The sequence below is a fragment of the Carcharhinus amblyrhynchos genome, chromosome 4, assembly GCF_965287045.1.
Source record: "Carcharhinus amblyrhynchos chromosome 4, sCarAmb.v2.hapA, whole genome shotgun sequence".
Taxonomy (NCBI): Eukaryota; Metazoa; Chordata; class Chondrichthyes; order Carcharhiniformes; family Carcharhinidae; genus Carcharhinus; species Carcharhinus amblyrhynchos.
Genome location: NC_137327.1, coordinates 126938037 through 126956075, shown reverse-complemented (window position 1 = coordinate 126956075; position 18039 = coordinate 126938037). Strand labels below are relative to the sequence as shown.

Below are 18039 nucleotides of genomic sequence, written 5' to 3'. Positions count from 1 at the left end.
CCCACCACAACACTTACCCGTGGCAGTTACTGACTGGTCTAATTTAGTGCACTGGGGCATAATCAAAAATAGAAAGAGGAACCAGCTAAACCTAACAGGAAAGAGAATCTCATTAAATAGGAACTTCAGACTAGATATTACTGAAACTAGACCTGTAGGCCAAGATTTTCACCTTCAAGACTTGAGTTACACTGCTTCTCCACGTTGTATTCCCTCCTCCTGCCCAGCTGTGACCACCCACAGTATTTTCATCATGGAGTGGCAGGGATGTGCGGAGATCTGCCCAGCACCTCCAGAAGCTCGCCCCATCTGTGAACAGAAGTGGGAACGTGGGCATGTTAAAAGACCCATCTTAGTTCTGTGGCACATTGGCTCAGTTTGGTGGGATATTGTGAGGCATCTTACCCTTCATTGCCCTAACCCCTGCACATTCATTCCCCCAAAATGTTTCTTCGGAATGAACTCTTCAAACGCAGACAGTAAAAATATATAAAAACTTACTCCAACTTAAGAGAACAAAGAAAATTATTACTCCAAACTTGGGGCCTCGCCCTGGGTCAATCCAAGTTCCCCACAATTTCCAACAGGTTCTTATTTATAGTGAGTCAGCTGACCATCATATCATTCTGTAGTTGGTTCCATGGTTTACTGGGTCAGCTGACCCTTACAGCTTGTTGACTTTGGTCACATTACCTCCAATACTAAATTGTCACCAGTTACATTCTGACACTAAACATCTCCATACCACCCATGCCCATGCCCATTCACCCTCTCCTTTATCCTCTCTTGCCTCCTCCACAACCCCCACAACCCACTGCTCCCTCCATACTCTCTCTTCCGTGCCTTCATCACATCCCCATGTCCGCTCCATAGCCCTGCATCCCAAGTGCCCTCACGCCTCCTCTAAACTTCCATTCCCCCTTAATACCCACAACTTCTCCATTCTCTGTGGTTTCCTTATCCTCCCATGCTCACTCACCACTCCCTATACTCCTTACCACCACCACTCCCACATAGACGTACAGAAATCTTGAGCCTTATAATAACATTGGGAATTTTTGAATGCTCATGAAACTGTCAAAGTAAAGGACCAATCATTTGCAAGCACTTCAAAAAATCTATTATCCTATGAAGCGGTCGTGAAAGTGTCAAGCTAAGTAAAATAATTCATAAAGCACTCAAAACATATACTGGTATTAAGTGGGCATAAAAGTGTCAATTGAACAAACTAATAGTTATGTCAAAAACCCTGGTGAGTGGAATGGTATACAGAGTTTAGCCAAGCATGCAGAATGAGATTCTATTGAATGACTGTGTCACTAGTGCTGAGTTTAATTCATTAGTAGGGTCTATGATTCAGCCAACTGTTCATAATGTACAATTGTATAAACAAGATCTTAAAACCTTCAAAGTCACTACAACACTTCATTCACCTCTTCAAGCTTAAAAACAGGGAAGGTGATATGAGCTGTCATTCAACAAGATTATCTTGTCAATAATCATTGACACAACCAGATTAAATATCACCATTGCTCAATGTAGAAGAATACTTTATCTAATGGATAATGAACTCTAAATGTCACAATTGTTCAATGCAGAAGAACACTTTATCCATTGGGTAATGAACTTTAATGTATCTGAATACTTTCCTACATTAACAGTGCTGGACAGTTTAATGGTCACTTACCTCTTAAAAAAATATCAACAATCACTGCAATTAAAACACATTTAACTTACCTCATAACAAGAGAGGGGATTAAGGGTTATGGGGAGAGGGCAGGAATGTGGAACTGAGCCACGACAGATCAGCCATGATCTTATTGAATGGCGGGGCAGGCTCGAAGGGCTAGATGGCCTACTCCTGCTCCTATTTCTTATGTTCTTATGTTCTTATTACATTATGATGTGTGAAATGGAAACACCTTTTAATCTTAGCTGGCAAAAGATTCCAAATTTTAGACTAGGGTTCCCCCACGGCTTATGACTTCTCTAAGATGTGGTGAACCACTTTGCATTCAGAACCCATCCTAACTCCATCTAAATTGTGTGGGCTTGAAATTCCCACCCCTGCAATGGAGCCAGCAAGGTTGGGAGTTATGTGTGTGGGCTTGCTATCCGCATCCTTATCTCACACCAATTAAAATAGCCAATCATGGTTCAGGGGCAGGAATCCTGAAATCAGATTTTGGCATATCAGTTCTAAAACTGCTTGCTCCCGTTCTGACGCAGATGCAGGATTGAAAATCCAACCTTATAATAAGTCACCATTAATGACCAATATAGCAAATATGGATTCCACTGACAATTAGATAAATATCTAATCGAAGATAAGAATGTAGGTGCAGCAGGCGGTAAAGAAGCAAATGGTATGTTGACCTTTATTGCAAGAGGTTTCCAGTACAGGAGCAGGGATATGTTGTTGCAATTATACAGGGCCTTGATGAGGCTACACCTAGAAAATTGTGTGCAGTTTTGGTTTCCTTTTCTGAGGAAGGATGTTCTTGCTGTCAGGGAAGTGCAGCGAAGGTTTACCAGGCTGATTCCAGGGATGGTGGGACTGATGTATGAGGAAAGATTGACTAAGTTAAGATTGTTTTTGCTGGAGTTCAGATACTTATAAAATTCCAACAGAAATAGACAGGGTAGATGCAGGGAAGATGTTCCTGATGGTGGGGTATACAGAACCAAGCATCACAATCTGAGCATTCAGGACCATTTAAGATGGAACTGAAGAGACATTTGTTCACCCAAAAAGTGGTGAGCTTGTGGAATTTATTACCACAGGAAGTAGCTGATGCCAAAACATTGAATGTATTCACGAGATGACTAGATATATCACTTGGAGTGAATGGGATCAAAGGTTATAAGGAGAAAGTAGATTCGGCCATTGAATTGGATGATCAGCCATGATTGTGATGACTGGCAGAGCAAGCTGGAAGGGTCAAATGGCCTCCTCCTGCTCCAATCTTCTATGTTTCTATCTAAAGAAAAAGAGGATGAATAGATATAATGTGACATTGTAGTTTACAACAATTAAAGGGGTTAAATTTGTTGTGTTAAATGTCCCACCCAGGCCTTCATAGTTTGTATTTAGTACATTTCCTAACCAAAATTTAACAACAAACTAGTTTCAAGCATTACGGATGAGGAAATTGAAATCCTCAAGAAAGCCTGGGTGAGGTAGTCATGACAGGCAACTTTATTGTACCATCAAACCTGCATCCCTCGCTAAAGAAATATTGGATTTTAAATTTCTCCTAGATGGTCATGCTGAACCAAATCATTGGCTCATTTTACACGCTGCCCACCTTTTTTTCCTATTGAGTGCAATGCAAAATGAAAATCTTATGCAATGTGAAGCGAGTTGTAGATTCGCTTCTTACTCACTGTATTAGTGTTCGGCTGACTGAAGTGATATCTTCATCAAGTGCTGCAGAGCCTCATGTAGCCCAAAACTATGCCTGACTAATGACTTAGTCCCAAATTGTGCTGTTTTACAACATAGAAAATTGTCAGCAAGAAAGCAGATCCGCCCATGATGGCAATGTTAGCGCGAGTGGGCGAAATGACCACTACGGACTCAGGGTGAAGTTCAATAACGGCACAGCTTTATTTTCTTTTTACGTTGACGGAGAAGCACAGTCAGGACATGCAATCGGACTGTCCCGAAAGTGCTCTAAAGACTCCCCCACAACGGGCTATAGTTATACCTGAACTTCACGTTTCAAATGCTAATCCTTTATTTACAGTATTTGACTTCAGCCATCCTGTTTCGATGTTTTCGAGTGTTGGAGCAATTGTTTTAAGTGTGTGTTAATCGTTTTTGTCCGGTTGGTTATCAATGGTCTGGAATCTCTGGGGTTTGAACCATAGGTGTGTTATTGATCTCAAAGAGGTTTGAGGGGCCAGGGACGTTTTCTTAACTATGTTAATTTTAGGTGTCTCCATGGGTTGTTTGACTGGTTTAGAAGTGCTGATTTTGGTGGGGTGGGGATGTGTTCTTTAATTTAGTTCCTGTAGGTGCCATCCTGTCCAATTTCCCTTATGTGTTAGCCCTTATTTGCATTCTAAAAGCATGCTCTTGCCTACTGATTGGTGTCTGTTACTTTGTGATTTTAGTGGAAGGCTCTGAGGATAGCTTTAGTTTGCTTACATTTTGTGTGCCCAATTTCATAAAATTTGTTGTCCGATAACAGCAACACCGAAAGAATTAATGCTGCTTAAAGTTTATGTCTACTTTAGGAGTTGTACCAGTATAGTACATATACTATGTAACTATATATACTAGTCAGTATATAGTTGCACCAAAGGGGAGGCATGGTGGCACAGTGGTTAGCACAGCTGTTTCACAGCAGCAGGGACCCAGGTTCAATTCCTGGCCGGGTCGCTGTCTACGTGGAGCCTATGTGTCCTCCCCATGTCTGCTTGAGTTTCCTCCCACAGTCCGAAACACGTGCTGGTTAGGTGCATTGGCCGTACTAAATTTGCCCTTAATATACCTGAACAGGGGCCAGAGTGTAGTGACAAGGGGATTTTCACAGTAGCTTCATTGCAGTGTTAATGTAAGCCTATATATGACACTAATAAAGAAAATAAATTGTAAACTTTAGTAGTCCAAATCATTTCATTTTATAGCTACACCTCCCTGTGGAACCATCTTCAGATTTTCCTTTTTGGCATCTTCACTAGTTTATAAAAGTCGTCTGGTTTGCTCCTTGGTGTCTAAGTGGAATTTCTGCAAGTATTTCTGTGCTCCCAGCACAGGGGTGAAATTCATAAAGCATATGTTCTTGTCTCCAGTTGAACTTTGCTGTGATTCACTGAACTATGAGGAACTAAAGATATGCAGATTAGGTTGATTGGCCATGCTAAATTGACCCTAGTATCAGGGGGATTAGCAGGGTAAATATGTGGGATTACAGGAAGAGGGCCTGGGGGTAGGATTGTGGTCAGTGCAACTTGATGGGCCAAATGGCCACCTTCTGCACTGTAGGAATTCTATGATTCTTTTCGATGACTCTATCTCTGAGAGCCATCAATCACTTGTAATGGTTGAAAGAAAGACTTGTAGTTCTGCAAAAAAATTGATCTTTTCAAAGCATTCATCACTACTTCTTTCTTCTGAACGTTTAACATATAAGTACGTACATCAATTTTATGCCAACATTTGTTGTTCTCTCGTGAAAGTGATTCAAAGTTTACAGAATAACTCACCCATGCAATTCCCTCCATTGTATGTCCAGAATTTTGTATTTTGACTGCTTCAATCACTGCTTTATCAAAGCAGTGGAAAATATGAAATATTGCATTTAAGAATGTCACTCACAATTCCTCCATTTTTAAAAATTTTTTCAGGGGACGGGCATGGCTGGCTAGGCAGGCATTTATTGCCCATCCCTAGTTGTCCTTGGAAGGCAGTTGAGAGTTAACCACAGTGAAGTCACATGTAGGCCAGACCAGTAATGACAACAGAATTCCTTCCCTAAAGGTCACTAGTGAACACGGTGGGTTTTTCGGACAATGGACAATGGTTTCATGGTCATCAGTAGATTCTTAATTCCAGATTTTTTTAAATTGAATTCAAATCTCACCATTTGCCATGGTGGGATTCGAACGTGGGCTGCTAGAACATGAGTTGAGTTTCTAGATTAATAGCCCAGTGGTAATACCACTAGGCCATCACCTCCACTCTTCTGCCACGACTGCTGTTAAACCAGACACATCGCAACCAAATATTTAAAGTAATAATTCTGATGCAGGCTCATTAATTTGATATGGTAAGTCTGTTTCTGTACACGGATGATGCCTGACCTGCTGAGTATTTGCAGTAATATCTTGCTTTTATATCCAGCAGGTACAGCATTTTGCTTTTTGCCAAGCATTTAAAACAACTGGAAGGTTTACAGAGGAGTTGATGAGAAATTTGGTGGGAGCAGGAGCTCACTATCTGAAAGGATGGTAGAGGCAGAACTACTTGGATATGCAATCGAGGTGCTATAACCTCAATATTATGGACCAGGAAGTGTGGGTTAGGTTGACTGGCCATGCTAAATTGACTCTCGTGTCAGGGGATGAGCAGGGTAAATACATGAGGCTATGGGGATAGTGCCTGGGTGGGATTGTGGTTGGTGCAGGCTCAATGGGCTGAAAGGGCTTCCTTCTGCACTGTAAGCATTCTATGATTCTATGATTTTCTCTCTGTGAATATTATTGCAATTTGTAAATCTATGATTCTCGTTCCAATTTGTTTTGTCAACTGTCACAGTGTAGTGCAGTCAAAGTACACCCCTCTGAGATCTGCCTTATCTGATGTTTTAACAGAACACGCATCCTTTGGACGACAGCAGTCAAAGTCAGGCATTTTATTGATATAATTCTAATTAATCTTGCGGATTTGGGTTATTTATGCTTATATTTTCGCTTCCAATTATTTTGAACATTTGTACATTGGATGATGTAAGCATTGATGAAGGTAATTGGATTGAGGTGGTGTATATGGACTTTCAAGAGGCATTTGGTGAAATGCCACATAATATGAGGCTGAGTGATAGACAACAGAGAGCTGTGGTGAAGAGTTTTTCGAACTGGAGGAAGGTTTACTGTGGAGTTTCCTGGGGTCCGTATTAGTACCACTACTTTACTTGATCTATATTAATGGCCTTGAATTGATAGACTACAAGAAGAGATAGACAGGCTGATTGAATGGACAGACATGTGGCACCCTGGACATTCCCTCTTCCACCTTCTGCCTTCGGGAAAAGGTCTGAGGGCGCATACCAATCAACTCAAGAATAGTTTCTTCCGTGCTGCTGTCAGACTTTTGAATGGACTTACCTTGCATTAAGATCTTTCTCTGCACCTAGCAATGACTGTAACACTACATTCTGCACTCTCTCATTTCCTTCTCTATGAACGGTATGATTTGTCTGTATAGCGTGCAAGAAATGATATTTTTCACTGTATGTTAATACATGTGACAATAATAAATCAAATCAAGATAAGATGTTTATGTATTAGTGCCACAAGTTGGCTTACATTAACACTGCAATGAAGTTATTGTGAAAATTCCCTAGTCTCCACATTCCAGTACCTGTTCGTGTACACTGAGGGAGAATTTAACTTAGCCAATGCCCCCAACTAGCATGTCTTTTGGACTGTGGGAAGAAACCCATGCAGACATGAGGAGAATGTGCAGTCTCCACACAGAAAGTCACCCAAGCTGCGAATCGAACCCAGGTCCCCGGCACTGTGAGGCAGCAGAGCTAACCACTGTGCCACCAAGCTGCCCATGCAGAGAGGTGTGAGGTGATGCATTTTGTTGGAAAGAATGAGACATAGTAAAGGGTACAATTCGACAAGAGTGCAGAAGCAGCAAGAGCTGGGGTAACTGTACAAATCATTAAAAATGACACAGCAGATTGAGAAAGTGGACAGTAAGGCACACAGGATCCTGGGCTTTGTAAATAAGTGCATAGAGTAAAAAAGTTAAGCGCTTATGATGGACCTTTTTAAAACACTAGTTTGGTTCAGGTAGATGCTGAAGTCTGGAATTCCCTCCAAAGCTTTCCCACCTCTCTCCCTCTTTTTCACCCTTTAACACCTTCCTCAAGACTGACCTGTTCTCCCAAGCTTCGTTCATCTGCCCTAATTGCACTAGAGTTAAATTTTGTTTACTTATATTCATGTGAAAAAACTTTGGAAGGTTTGAATATGCAAGTTCCTGTTGGCAATAATTTTATGAATTAAAAATTCCAAAGTATTTTAAATCATCTTTATTGTTAATTTTAAAAACGGTTGCCAAAGGTGCTTGCGTACGATTTAGTTAATAACAGTGAATAGCTCAGTTCACTATCATTCAAAGCATCTGATTAATTAGAATATTGAGATTAGTGAGAAAATGATACAGTACAGAAGAAACTGAGGAGACTTCACATGACTGTTTAATTTGGGTCAATACTTCCACTATAGTGAGAATGCAACTCAGCAGAATTACTTATAAACACTTCTATCTGCGCTCTGCTATTGAGGTCGGATCAAATGATCACACTGTAAACAGCAGCTCAATTAAGCCAAACGCTACAGCTGTTGGAACATCGGAAATGAAAATGGAAAATGCTGGGAAGTGTCCGTAGTTCAAGGAGCAGCAGTGGAGGGCAAAACATGTAACTGACTTTCCAAAGGGCTTCAGACATCTACAACTGAGCTGGAATGTCCTCCTCGGATGGGGACAGATGTCCCACCACCAGCCACCTACTGCTATTCATTCTTTAAAGTTATTTTATTCATTAGTGTCACGAGTAGGCTTACGTTAATACTGCAATGAAGTTACTGTGAAAATCCCTTAGTTGCCACACACTCCGGCACCTCTCCGGGTACAATGAGGGAGAATTTAGCATGGCCAATTCATCAAACCAGCACGTGTTTCGGACTGTGGGAGGAAACCGGAGCGCCCGGAGGAAATCCACACAGACATGGGGGGCACATGCAGACTCCACACAAACAGTGATCCAAGCCAGGAATCGAACCCAGGTCCCTGGTGCTGTAAGGCAGCACTGCTAACCACTGTGCCACTGGGTCACGTTCATACTGATAAGTAACTGGAGGACAGCCAGAGAGTGGGTCTTTTAAAATCATAGACTCCCTACAGTATAGCAGGAGCCGGTTCGGCCCATCAAGTCTGCATTGACTGTTCAACAGAGCATCTTACTCAGGCCCACACCCTTACCCTATCCCCGTAACCCTGCGCATTCAACCCGCGTATCCCCCTAACCAACATGTCTGGGACACTAAGCAGCAATTTAACATGGCCAATCTTTGGAGTGTGGGAGGTAACATGAGGACCCAGAGGAAACCCACGCAGACACGGGGGGGATGTGCAAACTCTACACAACCAGCCACCCAAGGCCGGAATTGAACCCAGATCCCTGGTGCCGTGAGGCAGCAGTGCTAACCACAATGCCACCCGTCTGGACTCTCCTCCACAACTGGTTATTTGGCAAAGGATGGGGTGTCAGGCATCACAATGTTTTGTTAAACCTGGTCCTCAGTATTGGGACCATATGCAGATCCCAGTCCCAGTCTTGTCATCAAGGCACCCGCCTGATTAACGTTATGCGAGGCTGACTCTAATTTCCTGCCTCGGGTTTCACCGTCAGTTTAAAGATGGCGGGCCGGTTCCCGAAGCAGAAGACCCAATGAGGAGCACAGGCGTGCTGGCAGCCCAACTGCTGGATTGGTTTTGGCGGGAGCTGTGGCATTTTCATATTTAGAACAATGGTGTCATTATTGCCATTCAGCTATTAGGTCACTTATACTAATACATGTGACAATAATAAATCAAATCAAGTCAAAGGATGTACTTTGCTCCCCTGTTACCAACTGAATGACTTACAATAAAAGCTGCTTACGTTTACGTAGCACCTTCAGGAACTGTGGATGTCCTGTAGCATTTTGCAGCCAATGAAGTACTTTTGAAGTTTAGTCACTGTTGTAATGTAGGTAATCCTGCACAGCAAGATCCCACAAATAGTAATGCCTTAATACCCAGATAGTCTCCTTTGGATCGGCTGGTTGAAGAGGAAATGCTAACCAGGAGATCAAGGAGGACAGCTGCGCCCAGAGGTCAGCAGCAACGTGGAGGCACTCTGACTGGGGCAGGCCAGAGGGACGACAGTGCCTCCTCTCACTGACACAATGAATGAGTCACATTCTTAAACTTCAAAAGTACTTCATTGGCTGCAAAATGCTACAGGACATCCACAGATTTTGAAAATGTGTATTAATGTAAACAGTTTCTATTTTAAGTCATTCAGCTGGTAAGAAGGGAGCAAAGAATAGTCTTTGATTTGACTTGATTTATTATTGTCACATGTATTAGTATACAGTGAAAAACATTGCTTCTTGCGCACTGTACAAAATGTACCATTCATAGGGAAGGAAAGGAGAATGGAGTGTTACAGTTATAGCTATGGTGTAGACAAACATAAGCTTAATATATGGCAGGTTTATTCAAAAGTCTGATGGCAGCAGGAAAGAAGCTTTTCTTCAGTCTGTTGACTAAATCTGCACTATGACATTTCGGTAGCTGTTTCACATAACTAATTGAATGATGACATCTGAAAGATTCTGAAACTGTGGCTGATTCCAGCATTGATCTCATTCCATTGCCACCAGTTGTCAAGGATACAAGAAAGGCACATTTGTGAATTATGAATTTGATATTGATTCTCAACAATAGTATCACCATATCAGACTGCTTCCTATTGCATGTTCCTAACCTCATTTAATCTTTTACATCAGCTTCTTTTAAAAGTCTCCTGAATCGTGAATATTCAATGTGCCTTTTAAGCAGAAGTGTATTCTTATGAAGACAAGTCTCCCTAAACTAATAACTTGAGCTTATCTAAAACTCTGCTGTCTGCTTGCTATCATGCACCATGTTTTATATCCAGCTCTCTTGTGTTCTCTCTTGGTTCAGCAATGTCTTGATTTAAAATTATTATCTTTGTTTTCAAATCCTTCCATGGCCTCACCCCTTCACAGAATCCTACATTCGGCCCATCAAGTCTGTACCAACCACAATCTCACGCAGGCCCTATCCCCATAACCCGATGCATTTGCCCTAGCTTGTCCCTCTGATTCTAAGAGGCAACTTACCATGCTCAGTCCATCTAACCTGCACATCTTTGGACTGTGGGAAGAAACCAGAGCACCTGGAGAAAACCCATGCAGGCATGGGAAGAATGTGCAAACTCTACACAGGCAGTGACCCAAGCTGGGAATCGAACCCGGGTCACTGACCCTGTGAGGCAGCAGTGCTAACCACTGTGCCGCAGTGCATCTCCATCGATGTAACCTCCCCCAAACCGATGATTCATTGAGATATTTGTGCCACTTGTGCATTCCAGATTTAATCTCATCAGCATTGCAGACAGTGTCATTTTTTTTAGTTTTGCTTGCACTGAACACCTGAGCTTTGTTCTCCTGTTAACACATTCTGCTAACTTACCTTAATGCTGCTATAAGACCTTCTTTAAAGTTAAAGTTTATTTATTAGTGTCACAAGTAGGCTTACATTAACACTGCAGTGAAGTTACTGTGAAAATCTCCTCGTTGCCACATTCCAATGCCTGTTCGGGTACCCTGAGGGAGAATTTAGCATGGTCAATGCACCTAACCAGCACGTCTTTCAGACTGTGGGAGGAAACCGGGACACCCGGAGGAAACCCACGCAGACACGGGGAGAACATGCAGACTCCACACCAATAGTGACCCAAGCTGGGAATCAAATCTGTGTCCCTGGCACTGTGAGGCAGCAGTGCTAACCACTGTGCCACCGTGACACCCCTTTGCTTTGTGTCCATGACATCTTTGTCAATCTCTCCTTAGCTCTGACCCATCTCTTCTGCCTCACCTCTTCCACCCCCTCTCCAACCAGATACTCCATCTACATGTCTTTAGTTCAGTAGAAGACTTGTAGGGACTCAAAGTGTTAATTCTTCCTCCATAGCTACTGCAGGTCCTGCTGAGTTTAACCAGCATTTTCTGGTTTGATTATCAGATTTCCAACAGCTGCAGTATTGTGCTTTTATTTTGGGTCGTTGTTGCGTATAGATCCACTGTTCCAAATGTTCCACAATGTTGTTACCAGGCAGGGTCCACTTGTTTACATTAGCCATCTAACTGGAACCAGGGAACTACCAGCATGAATGTCTCTGCTCATAGGCTTCTTGGTGCTCAGCAGTTTGGACACCTGTTGCCCTGTGTGCTTACCTTGCTGTGTGATAAAGTGGACAAACAATTTGTCTTCCTCTGCCCTCATGTGGCTTGCCATCTGAAAAATCAAAGAAATATATTATGTATGATAGACTTGCTACATAAGACCGGGTGAGTCAACTATAATGAAAGTCAGCTGGGATTCATAGCAGTCTTGCACATGTTTTAGCACATTATAAATATATTAATATGTTTATACATATTGTTATAATCATTTACAAATGATATTTTGGCTTAATGACGCCAACATTATGTTTAATATAACATTTATGTTTAGTTAATGTTAATGCTTTTCTGTTTAACTAGTCACTGCCATTTCTGACACAATATGATCCAAGAGTCTCATGTCAGGCACAGGGGAGCCAGAGTCAGTAGATGATCATTAGTTTCAGCAGTGGCAGTGACTATTACCATCTTATCCACTTCCAGCTGTAAAGTCCAAAGTTCCTTCCACCTCATTCAATCTTGACTGTCTCTTTCTATCCTGTTAAAGTTGGTATCGGCTTACAAACAACTCTGCAGCGTACTTCCGCCTTGAGTCCTCGTATCATGCAGAAAGTGTGCACATTGACGTTGAGAATATAATGAACCCATTTGCAATGGGCTTTTGACCTGTGAGTTGATGGATTTGGCCATGGGTGACATGATTCAACCATTAAATTCCAAAGTCAATCTGCCATGCTGTCAGAGAGGGGCAAGAATCCTGTTATACAGAAAAATTGGGAGGTGCACTGCAGTGGAAAATACAGTAAGAATGAACAGCTAAATATTCCTCAAACTTCTGCTTGGAACATACCAATATGGGAGGCGATAGTGCAGTGGTATTATTGCTAAAACTATTAATCCAAAATCTCAGCTGATTTTCTGGGAACCTGGGTTCAAATCCAGCCACGGCAGACAGTGGTATTTGAATTCAATAAAAAAAAATCTGGAATTAAGAATCTACTGAAGACCATGGAACCATTGTTGTTTGTTGGAAAAATCCATCTGGTTAACGAATGTCCTTTACAAAAGGAAATCTGCCGTCCTTACCTGGTCTGGCCTACATATGACTCCAGAGCCACAGCAATGTGGTTGACTGTCAAATGCTCAGCAAAGGCAACTAAGAATGAGCAACAAATGCTGGCCAGCCAGTGATGCCCATGTCCACAAATGAATGTAATAAAAAATTAACTTCATCTGTCCAAGGTAACTGTGGGCTGCATTTTACGTGCCCCAGCTGGGCATGTTTTTGGATGGGTGCCCACCACCTTCCTACCCACCCCCAAGATCACCCACATTTTACAGGAGAGGGTTGGTGCTTGTTGAAATTGTCAACCCACGTGCCATATTTAAACAGGTAATCAGTGGGTCAATTAGGTTCGTTATCAAGCCAACCAACCTTGACAATATGCTGCCCATGCCACGAATTGTTCAACGTGGGCAGTTGGACTGGAGTAGGCAGGCTGATTTTTAGAATAATTTTGACAGAGAGTGGGAAGGAAGTGACGATTCTATCTGCAGGATGGGCTGCCCTTTGTTGATTTGGGGGCAGCCCTAGGAAGATGACACACTCCATTTCTTTCTACCTGCCTGTAGCTTTAAATCCAACACCCAAACTCCACCCATCCGTCCCCCACCTGACCTGCGGAAACCTTCTCTGCCCAAGCCCACAGATTTACCTGGCCCTGAAGATGCATTGGACCATCTTTGGACAGAGTTGAGGAGGAACTTCTTCTCTCAGAGGGTGGTGAATCTTTGGAATTCTCTGCCCATTGAAGCAGTGGACACTACCTCGTTAAATGTGTTTGAGTCACAAGTGGATAGATTTCTGATCAATAAGGGAATTAAGGATTATGGGAGCAGGCGGGTAAGTGGAACTGAACCACTATCAGTTCAGCCATGATCTTATTGAATGGCAGGGCAGGCTCGAGGGGCTAGATGGCCTACTCCTGCTCCTATTCTTATGTTCTTCCTCCTCTTCTTGCGGTCCCAGCAGCGGCTACTAACACACTTTTGCCATAGGAACACTGTTCGAGCTGTTCACTAGTCAGATTGGCCCACTGTTCCAGAGGGCAGAACTGCCTCCTTCATGAGGGGTGGAAGTCCCACCTGGCTTTTGTTAAACCCACCTGTAGTGTGTTATGGGGTAGCAGTGCCGCCTCACAGCACCAAGGACAAGGGTTCGAATCACTGTCTGTGCGGTGTCTGCATGTTCTCCCCAAGTCTGCATGGGTTTCATCTGGGGGCTCCAGTTTCTTCCCACAGTCTGAAAGATGTGCTGATTGGGTGCATTGGCCATGCTAAATTCCCCCTCAGTGTACCTGAACAGGCGCCAGAGTGCGGCGACTAGAGGATTTTCCCAGTAAGTTTATTGCAGTGTTGATATAAGCCTACTTGTAACTGAACTAATAAATAAACTTCAAATTTAAGATGCTGGCTAATTCCAATCATTGCAGGTGGGAGTCACTTTGGTAGGTTTAGCTCAGTTGGCTGGACGGCTGGTTAGTGACGCAGAGCTGATGCCAACAGCATGGGTTCAATTTGCGTATTGGTCAAGATTATTCATGAAGCCCCCACCTTCTTAACTGTGCCCCTCACCTGGGGTGTGGAGATCTCAAATCACCACCTGTCAGCTCTCCCCCATCAAAGGGGAGAGCAGCCTATATCTATCAGGGACTATGCCTACTTAACTTTACACTTTGGTGCCAGAGAATGTGCATCAAAGATTGTCCCATCAATCTGGACATTTTCAGCCACCTCCTTTTGGAACAGTGATAATCAGTCACTGGGCAATTCAGATTGGGTCACTATACAGCACTAGGTTATGCCAATATGTGTGGTGGTACCCTGGGGAATATTTACTTGGATCCCTGAGTTACTGATTTCCCACAGGGGGCAGAGGTGAACTCAGATATCACTGCTCATGGATGCAAGATAAAACCACAAGGTTAATCTTTCAAAAGCCGTGTTCCCCCATCTCCAAGATAGCACCTAGCTTAATGTGGGCAGAGACAGCATTCTGCTCCTGAGAGTTCAAACTTGGTGCTTGCATTAATAAAAAAGAATAATTCAATAACTCAGATTCATGAATTTTAAACAAAAAAGAACAAGGCATCACAAGGAACTACAAAGGGTCATGAATGAAGCCCAATCCATCTCACAAACCAATCTCCCATCCGTTGACTCTGTCTACACCTCCTGCTGCCTCAGAAAAACAGTCAGCATAATTAAGGATCCCACACACTCTGGACATTCTTTCTTCCACCTTCTTCCATCAGGAAAAAGATCTAAAAGTCTGAGATCATGTATCAAACGACTCAAGAATAGCTTCTTCCCTGTTGCCATTAGACTTTTGAATGGACCTACCTTATATTAAGTTGATCTTTCTCTACACCCTAGCTATGATTGTAACAATTATATTCTGCATCCTCTCCTTTCCTTCTCCCCTACATACTCTATGAACAATATGTTTTGTTTGTGCAGTGGCCCTATCATGGATGGCACAGTGGTTCAGTGATCTCACAGCACCAGCGCCTGTGGCTTGCATCACCGACTGTGGGTGCACATTCTTCCCATGTCTGCATGGGTTTCCTCCGGGTGCTCTGATTTCTACTACAGTTTGAAAGACATGCTGGTTAGATGCTTTGGTTGTATTAAAATCTCTCTCAGTATACCCAAACGGGTGCTGGAGTGTGGCAAGCAGGGGATTTTCACAGTAACCTCATTGCAGTGTTAATGTAAGCCTATTTGTGACACTAGTAAATAAATTTTAAACTAAGGGATTAACGCATGAACAAGAGAGATTCAGAAACTCAACAGTAATCTGAGCCCCAGTGAATCAGCAGCTCAGACACAAAACATGCGCCTACCCTTTTAGCGTAGAAAAGCAATGTGGGTCTCCAAGTCAACAAAGAGAAGAAAATCACTTGAAATTTTGAGTTGAAAATCAATTAGGAGCAATAAAGCAGTTATCCTGAATTAACTTCTACACAGTGTCAGCCAGACACTGTCAGCCAGAACTAAGAATGTCACTGCCAGAACAGTCAAGGCAAAGAAACTTTCACCATTCTCTTCATTCGAAACATTTAGCTATAGCCTCTTTCTTTCCTGTTTTCAAAGCATTAAAATAATGGCAAAACCAAATTATTTGTACCAATCCACTGCTGCAGATTGACATGTAGGGCCAAAGGAATCTGAAGGTGAAGTTTGACCTTGTGTGGAAATAAGAGTGAGTCAGTCAGCAATCCTTGCTGTGGTTCTCCCGATTAGGAGTCAATGTAAATGGGGACCAAGGTAAAATGGATTGTCGACTTTCTGTCACCTGCCTGAGGTAGTCAAACATGGTCCAGATCTCTACCACTGTGCACACGTTCTCTGCAAGAATAGTAGTATCAGCATATTAAATAGTGATATGACTAAGGGCGGTGTGGTGGCACAGTAGTTAGCACCGCTGTCTCACAGCGCCAAGGACCTGGATTCAGTTTCGGCCTTGGGTCATTGGAGTTTGCACGTTATCCCTGTGTCTGCATAGTTTTCCTCCGGGTGCTCCGGTTTCCTCCCACACTCCAAAGATGTGCGGGTTAGGTTGATTGGCCATGATAAGCTGCCCTTAGTGTCAGGTGGATTAGGAGGGTAAGTATGTGGGGTTACGGGGATAGGACCTGGAAAGAATTGTTGTCGGTGCAGGCTCGATGTCCCAAATGGCCTTCCCCTGCACTGTAGAGATTCTATGATTCTATATTCATTCTGCCTTTACAGCTAACTGCGCCTCTTTGAACATTTTTAAAATGTTAGTTATTAGTTTGGTCATTGCGAAGGACTAACCTGAGTGAATTCTCAGCTCTTTTTTTGCAAATCTGCTTTTCCGTAACTAATTTGTCAATGTCTACCGAAATGTTCTGGTCAGATAAGATTATACTGCATCCATAAAACATAAAACAGGTGGTGCCCATCTCTATTATTTCCCTAGGGGGGTCATTCGTGACACTGAGCATTGCAACTAATTTCTGCATCAATCCATGTATCAGCTGTAACAAAATCAGGAAATGCAGACCCAAGTCATCATAATTTGTGAATACAACCGTTAGCATTCAGTCATTGGAGCATGATTCTGTGATTGTTTTCTGTGCATTTTCAACTTGTACAGAAGACCAGCGGCCATGAGTTAGTGGAAAATTCAGGTGTGTACAAATCTACAAAATATTCAGGGGATGCATAATAAGGAAGCAATTTTAAAAATAAACATACGGAGGATAGAGAAGGGGAGGTTAGCCAGGAACGCATTTGTGAACACAGGTCTGATAGTCACCAAGGTGTGGATGAGAGTTTTAGTTTGGACTAAGGAGTTGGGACGTCTTGTTAAAGTTGCACAAGACATTGGTAAGGCCATACATAAGAACATAAGAAATAGGAGCAGGAGTAGGCCATCTAGCCCTTCGAGCCTGCCCCGCCATTCAATAAGATCATGGCTGATCTGAAGTGGATCAGCTCCACTTTCCCGCTTTCTCCCCATAACCCTTAATTCCCCTGTCTATCAGAAACCTATCTACCCGTGACTTAAATACATTCAGCGAGATAGCCTCCACCACTTCAATGGGCAGAGAATTCCAGAGATTCACCACCCTCTGAGTGAAGAAGTTCCTCCTCAACTCCGATCTAAACTGTACCCCCCCCCCCTCCTTATCTTGAGGCTGTGCCCTCTAGTCCTGCTATCTTTTCTAAGCGGGAAGAATACCTCTACCCTATCCATCCCCTTCATTATCTTATACGTCCCTATAAGATCCCCCCTCAGCCTTCTAACCTCTAACGAGTACAGACCCAGTCTATGTAGTCTCTCTTCATAGTCCAACCTATCAGCTTAGTATCAGCCGAGTGAACCTCCTCTGCACTCCCTCCAAGGCCAATATATCCTTCCGCAAGTGCGGTGACCAAAACTGCACACAGTACTCCAGCTGTGGTCTCACCAGTACCCTGCACAGTTGCAGCAAGACCTCCCTGCTTTTATATTCTATCCCCCTCGCTATAAAGGCCAACATTCCATTCGCCTTCTTGATTACCTGCTGCACCTGCAGACTGGGTTTTTGTGACTCATGCACAAGGACCCCCAGGTCCCTCTGCACCGTAGCATGCTGCAGCTTTTCGCCTTTTAAATAATAATCCCTCCTACTATTATTTCTGCCAAAGTGGATAACCTCACACTTGCTAACATTATACTCCATCTGCCAAGTCCTCGCCCACTCGCTCAGCCTATCCAGATCTCTCTGCAGACTTTCCACACCCTCC

At 43.0% G+C, this 18039-nt stretch overlaps 1 protein-coding gene across 1 annotated transcript in view; it reads left to right on the top strand.

The window, feature by feature from the left end:
- Window positions 1-18039, top strand: part of LOC145342700 (neuronal PAS domain-containing protein 2-like) — a 214544-nt gene that overhangs the window by 110378 nt on the left and 86127 nt on the right. The gene's annotated exons all lie outside the window — the stretch shown is intronic.